A 14,182-nucleotide genomic window follows, 5' to 3' on the forward strand; every position below is an offset into this window, starting at 1 on the left:
GATGTCTATGACATTGACCACTTTTAGTTTTCCACGGCTGTTGGCCCCATAGGTACTTGAGACAACATGACCTAGTATCTCTTTAATTTATTGTGGAAGACATCAATGGTTCTACTGGGCATAAATCTAAGGGCACATCGTGTGCCAAACCTTTTGCCTCCTACACCTGCAAACATCAGTCAAACGTTTGAGTTATATAACAACCACCTTTTGTCTACCTTTTATCTGTGAAGCTTAGATGCTATTTTGTGCTGATGGATTAGAGTTCTTTGAAATGGCCCTATTCTATTCTATATCAAAACACACCAATATTGAATACAGACTACTATACTTCTGTGTAAACATTAAAGTTCTGAACAAAAGCATAAAATGTATCATTTAGTTTACTACAATTCAATTTTGAACAATAGCCTTTAAATTACAGTCCTTATAATCTAATGACTTCAAATATTTATCCTGTATTTTTGATCTTGAGTTACACATAGCATTTCTGTATAATCCCAATCTTGCGTTACATGGGAGCTACTCTTCAAATTGCTTTCCCTAATGGACCTAAGCACTGTTGGTTAGGTTAAAAAAATGTCTATTTAGAGCTGGGTTTTGATACAAATTTCACAATTCGTTTTAAATCTCAATCACAAGCTTGCGATTTGATTCAGTTTCAGATTCGATATCTAGTATTTTGGATATATCTCCTGTATAGCATATACCAAATTAAATTTCTCAACTAATGCTGTAATATATACATGAGAATCAGTTACTATTACTGTAATACTGAAGGTTAAAATGAACTGATTTCTATTCAAACGCTTAAATTACACTTAATTAAGTTTTTATAATAATAAAGTTACAATTACATAATTCTATTTCTACTCCATTTCATTTTCTTTAAAACAAACATTTAAGCCTAAATGATGTTTATTTTTCTAGCTAACGTTAACTAGTTCATGGTCACTGAATATATTTTTTCTGAGGTAAATGTGATTTTACGTGACATTGTTTACAAGCTGTTATATTGACGTCTTTGCATGGTTGAAAAACTGATTGAACAATTACATGAGAATAAGTTTTACTCTTTCTTTTAACATACCTTTGTTCATTCACGTTTATTTTGTGCTGAAACTGGTATTAAACCAGAGGAGATGATCAGTTCACATGCGCTTCGCCCTGCCATTTCTCTTAAACTGAGGTGCTACAGCGATCTGTCACTCCACATTAAACAGCGCCAAAACAGCATTTATTGTTTAAATACTGTCATAAAATGGACAGAATTTGAAATGTGAGACTTTATTTCGTATCAAAAGTAACACAGCCCAAAGCTTATTGCGATTTATTTGAAGAATCTTAAGAATCGATGTAGTTTGGTACAAATAAGAATCTATTAAAATCGTGAAATCAATATTTTTTACCCAGCCATAATGTTTATTAGGATTTATTTTAAGCAGAACTAGTTGAGTCCTAAAGTGTTAAAGACATTTTACTAATTTCTTCCACTTTGGTCTGGGGCTGTCATGAATCCTCGATTAAAATTCGAGTACTTGATTTAAAAAAAAAATTGTCTACTACAATTTGCCCGTGTCCAGTAACCGTCAGAATACCGGAGGTAGCGCGTTCCATGGACAAGAATCCATTAAAATGCATTATTTCTAAGGCTGCATGATATATTAAAGCGATTTATTTATGTGATGCAGGTTTAATATATGTGCTATGTGTGTAGGTTACCTATGCACATTTCAGAGGGTTAAGGCTAGATGGTTATCATTTATATGTGTGGAGTGTCTCAAACTCCATCATTTGCATATGGACCTTTTTACATTTCCGTGTTTCTCATAGCGGAAGTCGTCATAGTTGGGTAAAATCTGAGAGCAGTGAATGCAAGAGTACCACAAATATATTTTTTTTCACTTCCATTTGCTCAAATAACAAAAGAACAACTCCACGATTGTGTTTTCATGACTTTCAATCAAAGGAAAAAAAAAAACTGAGAGACTGATATTGGCAGTCAGAAGAGAGAACAATGTCTTATTTACCGTCCCTCACATAGACGCGGCATTAGAAATGCCTTCACATTAGCGTTAACTTTTATGTAACTTGATAAAAAGGTGATATAATACAAAGTATAGTATTATAAATGTACATACATTTAAAAAAAATCTAATTATGAAAAACTTATAAGGATTTATGATGATGATGACCATTGAAACGCGTCATCACAGTTATGTGAAAAGGGCCTATTGTTTGGGTTTATTACAACGTCCATCTGGGAATGCAAAGTGTGCCATTTCATCAGATTCGTCAGGTAAATCATTTATTAACCTAGGCAAACACAGGAGAATACATCAATAACTTTCTCAATGCTAACTGTTTATCACAATTTTAAAAATAAAAGCTCAAATCCTCACTCAGGTTGTGTAAACGTTTTGATATTGCACATTAAAGATATTGCAGTGGCTGTAGCGTTTCTGTCATAAAGAAATGGATAAATATTAATGATTAAGTGGACATTTGAATTAAATGTTGAGGCAATATTAAACAAAGGAGTTGATCGCACAGCAAAGTGTAAAAACAATCGTCCGGCCGTTCACACCCTCTGGAGTCATTTGTTATAATGCATACTGCACATTAATTCTATTGTTCTAATACATTTTGTATTTTAACAGTTTTGTTCAATAAAACCATGATTACTTGCTTTTGATACGTTAAACTAATTATTATCGCTACATTGCTATTTTATGTTTTTTTTTTAAAGTAATTTTAAAGGCTATTGTTCACTTAGATCTCTTTTTATTAGCACAAAACATTACCTATAATTATACCATTACTCAATTAATCTTCAGAATAATCAACAGATTACTCGATTACCAAAATAATCATTAGTGACAGCCCTACTTTGGTCATTTCAACAACACTACTTCCAAAATCCTACTAAAGCAAGAGGCCGCTCCTAATCGGCTGAAAAGGCGCAGGCTGCTCTAATGACTCTTTTCTGCTACTGAGCCTGGGAATGTCTTGTAATTTCTGATCAAAGATGATCATCTGCCAGGTAAGGCCATTTTATGTGTGGTATTTTAAAAACAGCTTACAGCATCTTTATGCCTTTATCGCTAATGACAATGTGTTTCGAGTAGAGAGGACTGAAAAGAATTTGTTCCACACTGGTCAGTCTTCAGATAGAGAGAGCTCCACCGTCACCACTCTTATGTAATGGCCAATCCGAGGAGAATAATTGGAAAGTGTTTCAACATGGTTCTTGTTCCAGTGACTGTTATGTCAAATAATGCCTCCTTTTTTTATAAACACCTTGATCAATTCACTCCTCTTGCTTGCCAAAGTCTCTTAGTCAAGTAGAAAAGTTCCAGCAGCTGTGAAATCGTATTTATCAAACAGGAACCCAAAAAAACAAAACAGATATGCAAAATGTTCTCCAGATGCAGAGGTTGTCTAAATATGATATAAAAGCATCTGAGATGCAGAGCGCTTGCTCTTCATAACATTCATCACAAAATGTATAAACACGGGTCCAAATAGCATCACTTATTTTTTTTTTCTGACGAGGCTCCATTTTGACATCTGGCACTGATTTGATTTACACTGCATATTTGTCAAAAAACACTGACCAAGGCCATTAGCAAGTACCATTAGTCTTTCAGATTCAGAACGGCAATGCCTCTGCGACTCTGATTTACCACCAGCCAAACTGGATTTCTTTTAAGATTCTGGAGGCTGTATTTATTTACTACAAATACAATGTGTCTTTTGGGAACACGGCCTGTTATCGAACAAGTTATCCTGACTGTACGTTCCCATTTCTCCCTCTCTCTGCCACATTCAGTCTATGATCATATCTCTGTCTGCAGGTGATTTTGCCAGTGTCCACCTGTGCTGGATTAGGCCGTGCTGCATAGTTACTCTTCTTGTTATGTCAAAACAACAAGAAAGCCACAAATCGTGCAGTAAATTTATTAAAACAGATTCCGAAACATGGGTTTTGGTGAAAGAGTCATAAAAGAGATTTGCCCCGGAAACCTTATCCAATATTCAGAAATATAATTTTGTATGTGGCTTCAGTTAGACACACTGAAATTTGCCAGCAACTACTTGCATAACTGAAAATGGAAAGAGACCAAGATTATGTTTATCCAAAATATTTGATATAAATGTTTTATTTGTCAAAACAAACACAATTTCTGTAACACATTGGATGTGGTGCAAGAAGTAAAAACTTTATGCTTGTTTAACAACTTCTAGTAGGAGAGAGGGAAAAAAATTGAAGAATGAAAGGATAAAAACTGACTTTGCAAATGATAGATTGTTCAAAAATCTAAATATAACTCCAACAGACTATACAATTACATCTAATGTGAACAATTTTGTGGCTGACCATTGTTACTTATGGAAGGTAGATTCAATTTGTAATATATTTATAAAATGGTTCATTAAGTGTTTGCAACGTATATGCCAAACTAAATTAAGAAGACTAAATTTAATTATTAGATTTTTTTTCTATTTCACATGAACTTAAAATGCATCAATTCTGTTCAATTAAAAGGAACCATGGGTATTAAGACTTGTATGGCTAAATATAATGTAAATTATTTATCTTACTGAAATATGTAAGAGAAACCCAATAAAAGATTTACGTTATTTAAAATAGTTTTATACATATTTTGAATGGGTGGTGCCATTACTGCAACACAACTCGGAAAATAAAATATGAATACAAGTGTAGACTTAAACCAAATGGTGTACCAGAGATTTTTTCCCCACAAGGAGTCTAAATGCCCCTGCATATCAAGTGAAATCCATGCTGAGAAACTCCTTCAGTGGCTGCAGCGTCATGATAAGCATCAGCATGTTTACATCCTGCCAAGATGACATCTAGCATTTCTTGTCTCTGCCGTTTATAAGCTTGTTCAGTAGTTGTGGTCTACTAAAAGCCACAAAGGTATCAGGGCTAAAGTGGAAAGAACAAGGACGCTGGTCTTTAGGACGTTTTATTCATCCACAGGCATCTTCTACTCTTCTTATCACTAGGAAAAGCAGTGATGACTTCTTTTGTTGCCCATTCGACTGAAAATTACAACCAAAAGCAGTACAATGTGGCATCGTATCAGAATTTAATTTTGTTGAGTTGTGTTGCGGTAAAAATAGCAACAGGTAGTGCCAGTAGCTCACAGAGTTCAGCCATTTCATGTCAACAAAATAATGGCGACCCCACAGTCCAAAATATGTAAACGATGTGGAAGTGTTTTTACTACATATTTGTGACCCTGGACCACAAAACCAGTCTTAAGTCGCTGGGGTATGTTTGTAGCAATAGCCAAAAATACATTGCATGGGTCAAAATTTTTGATTTTTCTTTTATGCCAAAAATCATTAAGAAATTAAGTAAAGTTCATGTTCCATGAAGATTTTTTGTAAAATTCCTACTGTAAACATATCAAAATGTAATTTTTGATTTGTAATATGCATTGTTAAGAACCTAATTTGGACAACTTTAAAGGTGATTTTCTCAGTCTTCTTGATTTTTTTGCATCCTCAGATTTCTGATTTCAAATAGATGTATCTCGGTCAAATATTGTCCTATCATAACAAACCATACATCAATAGAAAGCTTATTTATTGAGCTTTCATATGATGTATAAATCTCAGTTTTGTCAAATTTAACCTTATGACTGGTTTTGTGGTCCAGGGTCACATTTTAGTAAGAGACATCTGTTTAAATTACATTAAAGGGTTTGTTCACCCAATAATGAAAATTAGCCCACAATTTACTCACCCTCCAGGCATCCTAGGTGTATATGACTTTCTTCTTTCAGATGAATCCAAGTCCAATAAAGTGCATCTATCCACAATAAAAAGTGCTTCACATGGCTCTGGGGGCTGAATCCTATAGCAAATCCATGCATTTTTATAAGAAAATTATCCATATTTAAAATGTAATAATAACTTTAATCTAGCTTGCACTCACTGTTGTTAACGGAAGCTCCGGCCAGATGACAAAGGACTTCGGCTAGCTGCATGCGCCACTCAGAAGTGAGGAACATGAATGCGCTATGAAGAGAACAAAACAACAGTCATGAATTAGATGTAAAAAAAAAATGAGTATTTTTAAAGAGAAATTTCAGAGGATTTCGATATAAACCAAGAGGAGACTCCTGCTCCTGTAAACAAACGTTGGTTTGTGCGAGATTCACGGGCGCATGCGCAACGTCCTGCGCCCAAGAAGGGATTCCGTGTAAAACCACCAGATTAAAATGATTATTACGTTTTAAATATGTATATTATACACAATTATTACAATTATACAAAAATGCATCGATTCACTACATGAGGCCTTTATTCACCCCCCGTCGTGTGAGGCACTTTTTATTATGGATGGGTGCACTTTATTGGACTTGTTTTGGACTGTTAAAGAGAAACACTCGCCCATGCAATTCTAAAGCTTGGAAATGCCAGAATAATTTTGTCTGAAAGAAGGAAGTCATATACACCCCGGTTGCCTGGAGGGTGAGTAAATTATGGGCTAATTTTCATTTTTGGATGAACTAACCCTTTAAGCATACAAGACTTAATACCAGAGGTTCCCTTAAAAAAATAACATGCAACTGATGATGCATTTATTTGCTTTAATCAGTAGGTGGGTCTCATGTTTGAATGTTTGGTATTGTTCTATTGTGTTAAACTTTCCTGGTTGCAGTTGCTCTTTACAACAACACTGACACTAGTAAAAACTTCTTTCATTGTTTCAACCCAAATCAAGGAGGAAAAGGATGTTAGACTGCACAATGCCATTTGTTCGATGGTTGAACAAAGTGTAGATTTTAAACGGGTTTTATAAGTTATAAATCCAGTACTGACCATTGAAATGTAGAGTGAAAGTAAAACTAACATGTAAACATTCAAGTACTCAAACATTACATAGCAATAAATCCATTTGTGGCTATAAAGGTAAAACCACACTGTCAGGGAAAATAGTTCTATGCTATTGAGATCACTGCCATGTACAACAAATCAAACTTCAAGACCAGGCAGGCTGCAGCACTTCAAGAAGCCAAGAAGCTGATATAACTTCTCAGGTGCAATTATGAATGGGGTGTCATCCCAACAGATTGTGTAATGAAAAGTACGTCATGACAGAGCACTGTTTAGCTATTTCTCTCCAATGTGTCTACTGAAATACAGTCTGGATTTTTAGGAAAAGTCTCTTTTCTTTTGATGATTAACACATCTATACTGGATGACCCATAATAACAATGGCAGCTAGTATTAAACACATTAAGTGACAGAAAGATTTTCTTTTCTCCCTCTTTGTATGATATGAAATTAGCATTCCATGGGTCTGGCGTACAGAGATAACGTTTGCTCTGACTCATTTTTCATTCTGAGCACAAGAATGTTTTTCCCTCAACAGAACAGTTTCTTGGCACGTTACTGAACTGTAATATACACTCAGACATACTGTCATCTGATGTTTGGTGCTGTTGCTTAGGAAACGGTCCACGTAGATCTGCTTTGGAGCGAGTGGAAAGAGTCTGGAAGCAGGAGCTCATCTCCTTCATGTCAGCGAAGCAGCAGCGCACAGATGAAATGATGAAGAGCGCTACCCGTCACAAATGATGATCTGATGCTGTCGTCATTCAGTATACTGTGCTAATCCTACATAGATGGGCCAAACTCAAACTGACATACAAGTTCAAAACTTGCTTTTAGACTCACTGCAGCTCGGGTCTTTAGAGAGTCATTCAGAAACAAGCCCAAAGGTTAGTAGAAACAATATTTCTCTATTTGATACTTACCTTTTCTGTTATCCTACTTTGTACCAATATACAATAGTAGTGCAAATTGTAGCACCAGCCAGATCTTCGAAAACTTGACTGTTTTTAAATGTTTACCTCAGTCTGCCACTGCTTAGACAAACAAGTAACCTCACACCACTGGTTGATCAAATATTATGATGTTGCACAGACTGCAATTCCATTTGGTGCCACAAATGGCACAGAAATAACACGTCACCTTAAAGCCCTTTTTCATTTCTTTGCGTTCCATTATTTAATGAGAATGTGTCCAGTTCTTTATTGCAGTTTTCCATTGCGTGTTGGAAAACAGATGGCAAACTCAATCTAACGCAAATGACAAAGTTTCAAACATAATACGATAAGAGTGATATTTTCCAGAATGGTAGAATGTCACTAAATTGGAAGCGTAATAGATGGGGAGAAAAGATAAGTTCAGCGTGCATGTGACAGTAAAAACAAGTGGTGCGTGTGACAGAAAAATAAGTGGTGGTAAAAAAAATAAATAAATTAAAAAAAAAAACTCAGAAATTGCTGGTAAATCCTATAAATAATTACAAAGAAGCAAGTAACATGTGAAAATTAAACACTTTTTAAAATAAAGTTTCCAAAGGAGTGTTTTTGCAGTGATGCCACAGAAGAACCAATTTTGGTTAATTAAATAACCTTTTAGTGAACAGTTCCTTTTATTGACAGGAACCATTTTAAAGAATATTTAAAAAAAATCTAAAGAACCTTTTCTGCATTTGAAAGGTTCAATGGATGTTCAAGGTTCTTCGTAGAACCACTGACGCCAATAAAGAACCCTTATTTTTAAGAGCAAATATGAAATTTCAAAGTAGAAAGTTTTGTCAAATATATTGTAATAAACTTACAGAGCAGCTAAAGGATGAAAATCCTTTTTAACACGAAATTTTAAAACTTTAGTTACATACAGAAATATTTCAAAATTTGACAGTGAAAAGTCCACATCTGGTACATTAAACCGCATGCAGTTTTAACAATTTCTTATGAGGTCATGGTTTTATGAGAGTAGCTTAATGAAACAATGCTCGCAACGCTTGATTTCCAAAGAGATTTAAAAACTGATTTCTTTTCCGCATTACTGAGTCCCTACACAATGTCCAGAATGAGTTTTAAAGCTCCTGTAGTAGTAATAAAGTAAATGTGAAGAAGAGCCTATGCAGTAGCAGTTCCAGCACGTATGCTGAGTCACTTTAATAAGAGCAGATATTTTTCTGTTCTGTGTGATCCAGCAAGTTTGACGCAAACCGGGAAGCTCTCCTCCCTTCAAAGAAATGTTTGTTATCACGGCAGCCAAATGCTGCTCTCAGACAGTTGGAAGAGCATTCTTCATCATTTCACAACAACAAAAAGACAACATGAACTCTTTGACATTTCTCATCCATGAGAAATGAGTCCCACCAAACAGAAATATGCCATTCAGTAAACTCATATGGTTGATATTCTAAAGATGTGGTGTGACCGTTTGTGGTGTGGATCGTTTTGTGGTAAAACCTGCTAAGAAATGATCCTCTTAAAAACAGTCCTGCTTTCTAGAACTGCCCTGTGATAACCATCACTGGCCCGAAGTGTCTGGAGCGAAACCCAACAACGTCACGCTAGGAAGTGAATCAGCCTGCCCCTCAAAAAAGACGCAGAAACGGTGTCCAGCCAAGTGTGGTCCTTCCCATCATAAATAAGAAAAACGTTTGAGGAGAAAGAAAGGCCTCACTAAAGCCATCAGGAGGAGCGACTGATGACACTAGCATGTGTTCACTTCCTCCCCAGTTGCCTTAAGCCATTGTGATTGCTTTCACAGACAGCAGAGTCCAGGCATAGTCCACCCACTGACTGTCTGACCTTTATATAAGCTCAGCTGTGGGAGGAACCCTTCGTTTTACACTCACAAGCACAAGGTTTCAGGATACAGAACAATGAAGTAGAATAGAAGACAAATACAATTGTATGTGAAAAATGACCGAAGGGAGTCAATTACCTGCATCAGTCACAGCAGCAGCTCCCATTTCCACCAAAATCGTTTTCCCTAAATACATATCTTTGCTTATTATGTGACTTCCAGAAGAGGAAAAACTGCACAGAGTCACTCTGTCTAAAGGTCTGGATGATATAATGACTGTTTTAACATTCTGTGGCAAAACTTCAACACTTGTTTATACTGTATTTAGCAATTAAATAGCACCTGTTCTTCACATTAAACATGAGCTGAAACTACAGCAGCTCACACTCTGAAATGTTTCATAGCAACCTGGCAGGAAAATATTTGCCTATACTGTACCTACTGATCCTATTGCTTACTATATATAATGCTGTATTTTAAACATGGCAGAAATTAAAGCAGTGGACTTTTTTAACATGTGCTATTCTGTATCTAAATATTCCAAATGATTTTTAGTGTAGACTAATGAAACCCTGACTAAACATACTTAAAAACATACTAAAGTTTCCTAGCATACCAGGAAGGGTTTTATAGAGGTCAATATAACTGTGCTTCAGGCCTCTAAATATGCATTTTCAGGTATTTTAGAGGCAGGTCATTGAAGTCTAGGAATATTAAAGAAAAAATGTGTTTACTTGTTAAAAAAGCTTCTCAAAAATGTCAAAGCATAAACTCTGCAACCTTTAAAGCCCAGCATACTTACACTTCCAGTCAAAGGTTTTTGAACAGTATGATTTTTAATGTTTTTACAGAAGTCTCTTCTGCTTACCAACTGTTTTAAATATTGATGATGATAATAATAATATGTTAATAAAATAAAATGTTTTTGAACACCAAATCAGCATATTGGAATGATTTCTGAAAAATCATGTGACACTGAAGACTGGAGTAATGATGCTGAAAATGTAGCTTCGATCACAGGAATAAATTACATTTTAAAATATAATCAAATAGAAAGCAGTTATTTTAAATAGCAAAACTTTTTCACAATATTATTGCTTTTGATGTATTTTGGATCAAATAAATGCAGGCTTGGTTAGCAGAAGAGAATTCTTTAAAAAAAACATTGACATTTTTTTTTACTTTTGATTGGTAGTGTAACTTCACCACAAAAGGAAATATGCATAAACATCATGATCATTTCATTATATTATCATTGCTTGGCTCCCTGAGGATTAAACGAGAAAAAAAAAAAGATATTCACAAGCTGTTCTTTCACAATGCCTAAATATTGATACATAAACACACATAAACATGAAAAGAGATACTTATGGGTAAGATTTCTTAAGGTTGCATAAAGATTGAAGAGATGAGGAATGTGCTACTGGATCTAACACACACAGACACGTTTTATGCACACTGGACAATGTTCTACTTAAATCGTTCACATCTGGACACCAATCCTCAATCACCCACACGGCCAGGCTCTGCAAACACAGTGGAGTGGAGTGAACTGTATCAAGAGAACAGTGAGTTCAGACGGCCTCCTTCAGCCAAAATATCATCCGTCTCTCACACACACGCACGTAAACTGCCATGGATCTTTGTTTCTCATCACAGTACCATGTGTGGCTCTGGTTTTGACAGTAAAATAGATAAAAGGAATAAAACCGAGTCACAGAGAGGAAAAACAACAGTGCGAGAGGAAGAACGAGAGGAGAGCGATGAAAGAGAAGAGGATTGTTGTTTACGACTTGCAAAGCATAAATCCTCTTCGCGAGAAAGAGACGACATGACGATGGTTAAAAGAAACCGTGTGGATTTAAACAAAAGCTTCAGACACTTTGTACCACAAGGCTGCAAGTTCTAATTCCTTCCTTCTGAAAACCATTGCTGAGTCCATGAGCGAAGTTTGCTATATTCTGCAGTATGGTACACCTCTTTGCCCACACTTCCTTTTTTCCCCAGGGTGTGCCGACGTTCTTTCATATTATGGTAAATAAGGACTTGAAATAGCCATAAACATCTGTTTTCAGGCACCCTGTCCTCTCGGATTGACCATTTAGAGGTTGCAACATGTTGGCAAGCAAAGATGGTAAAATCATCAAGCGCTCTACACATGTCATATAAGTTTATATCTGCTCTGAGGAATGAAAGGAATGTTGTTAAACTCTAAACTGTAAGTACTTGGTTGACCAAGATAACTGCATCATAAAGCACCATGTCATTAATTTTTTTTAATGCTTGTTTTTAACGACCAAAGCACATTATATAGCCACCATGGACGAGCCATCAATCCTTTCCATACTGTTATGCTAAACTATTTGAGTGAAAATAAACCAATGAAATAAAACAGAACCATACGCAAAGAAAAGAAGTGAGAAAAAAAAAACACTGTTGGAATTAATGATGAAGTTATGATTATATTCATGCTGCTTCTTATATAGTCCACATGGCTGTCCCATCTGAACAGTGTCTGTAGTCTAAATATCCATAACTTAAGTGGATTATATTGTCAACACAACTGTCAGAAGAGGGTTTTTACAACCTAGCAGGATGGCTGTAGGAACAGTGACTCCTAGTGGTAACATACACAAATACATATGTGTTGCACGTATTCTGAGGTGTATTATTACAATGACAATTCCCCGCCTGGAGAAGTCCTGAGTCACAGACATTAATACTGCTGACAGGCATTACAACACATAGAAACACATAACAAAGTCAAACAAAATCTGCTCACCTGCTGGGTGGAGAAGCCCTGAGGCAACTAATGGCTTTATTAATGACTTCATCCCCTTCATGTGCTCAGGTGAGGTCATTCATAACAAAGACACCTACAGCAAAAACAGATCAATGAAAGCAGTCAGGGATATGAGCATCTGCCCTAGATAAACACAAGCCCCGGTCTGACCTCAGGTACAACGTAGCGTCATTGCTCGGGTTTGTTGACACTACTTAGGATCTTGCCAGCATGAAGAATGCCTTTAGGGTACACGCTGTCTTTTTAGTCATGGAAATGTTGCCATATTTCATGGGAATCTGCCTGTCATCCGCTGTCAGAAAGCACAAGAGGTGATGAATGCTGCAATGGCGTTAGCGTAAATCTTGTGTCATGTCAGCTTCTTGAGAAGAATGACCGGGTAGAAAGGAAATCGCTGCTGTGGCTGTTGTTTTTACTACAGTACGAGCTCCAAACTGGAAATAAAACAGTCGCAAATGAGACAAGAGTAAAAAAAATGCCTCTATAAGTCGCGTATTTAAAGTACAAGCTAATGTAGCGATGTCTGATTCATGAACAAACGACTCTTAAGAACCGGTTCCTTTTAACGAGTCAGTCATAAAGACTCGCTAAACAGTCTAGAACTCGATGGTGAGTTTAGCGATTCGAATCAGGCTGAGTTGGAATCATTACGGAGTTCCTGGCTCCCTCATTGAACTGCGTATTTTACATATTTATAGACGTTTTTCCTGAACATGGAAGTCCGACTCTTAACTGAAAGAATGCTTTGCATTTCCGGTCTGCGTTGTTTCTAGTCAAATTAGGGTATATTCCGAGCTAATAAACTAATGTTAAACCTATTAAAATGTTTTTAAAAAGCACATGGCTCCATAGCGCCATCACTTGGCAATGTCGCAATGACCGTCATTTGTCAGTGCCTCACTTTAATGAGTGTGTAGATGACACAAAGCGGCGGACGTTAGCTACATTAAAAACAGATGGACTATTTGAATGGGTTCCTATGGAAACCGGAACAGAAAATCATTCAATCTGATGTTAGAATTCGTAATGGCGGCGCTCATCGTTTACTCAGGAAAAAGGTCTATAGACGTTTTTCCTGAATGCGGAAGCCACGCCTGACTGAAGAATGCTTTGCATTTCCGGTCTCCAGTGTTTCTAGTTAAAGTATATTCCCAGCTGTTAATCTAATGTTTAAAAAGTGTTTTTAAAAAGCGCCATCAACTCTGCAATGTCGCAATGACCGTCATTTGTCAGTGCCTTACTCCTCAAAGTTTAATGAGTGTGTAAATGACAGGAAACTGCCGACTTTATTTGAATGGGTTCCTATGGAGACCGGAACAGAGAAGTATCCAATCTGACGTTAGAATTCGTAATGGCAGCGCTCATCGTTTACTCAGGAAAAAGGTCTATAGTGAAGAATGCAAGTGGTAGAAATTCTTGCTGTGTCCGAAATCGCATACTGCTTCAGTAGGTACTACTAAATTTGAACATACTTCCTGACTGTTAAAAAAGTATGTTCTATGTATGAATAGAATTCGGACGTACTACATCCGCCGCGTCTCCACTTTCCGCAATTTTTCGAATATGACAACTGCAGAATTCGGGCGGAAGCAGTAGGTCATCCGGGTACTTCTCGCCTACTGTATTTCGAATACTATGAATTCGGACATACTACTTGCCTCGCATACTGTTTTCCGCATTCTATATAGTAGGGAAATAAGTGATTTCGGACGCAGCTTCTGT

The sequence above is a fragment of the Garra rufa genome, chromosome 5, assembly GCF_049309525.1.
Source record: "Garra rufa chromosome 5, GarRuf1.0, whole genome shotgun sequence".
NCBI classification, from domain to species: domain Eukaryota; kingdom Metazoa; phylum Chordata; class Actinopteri; order Cypriniformes; family Cyprinidae; genus Garra; species Garra rufa.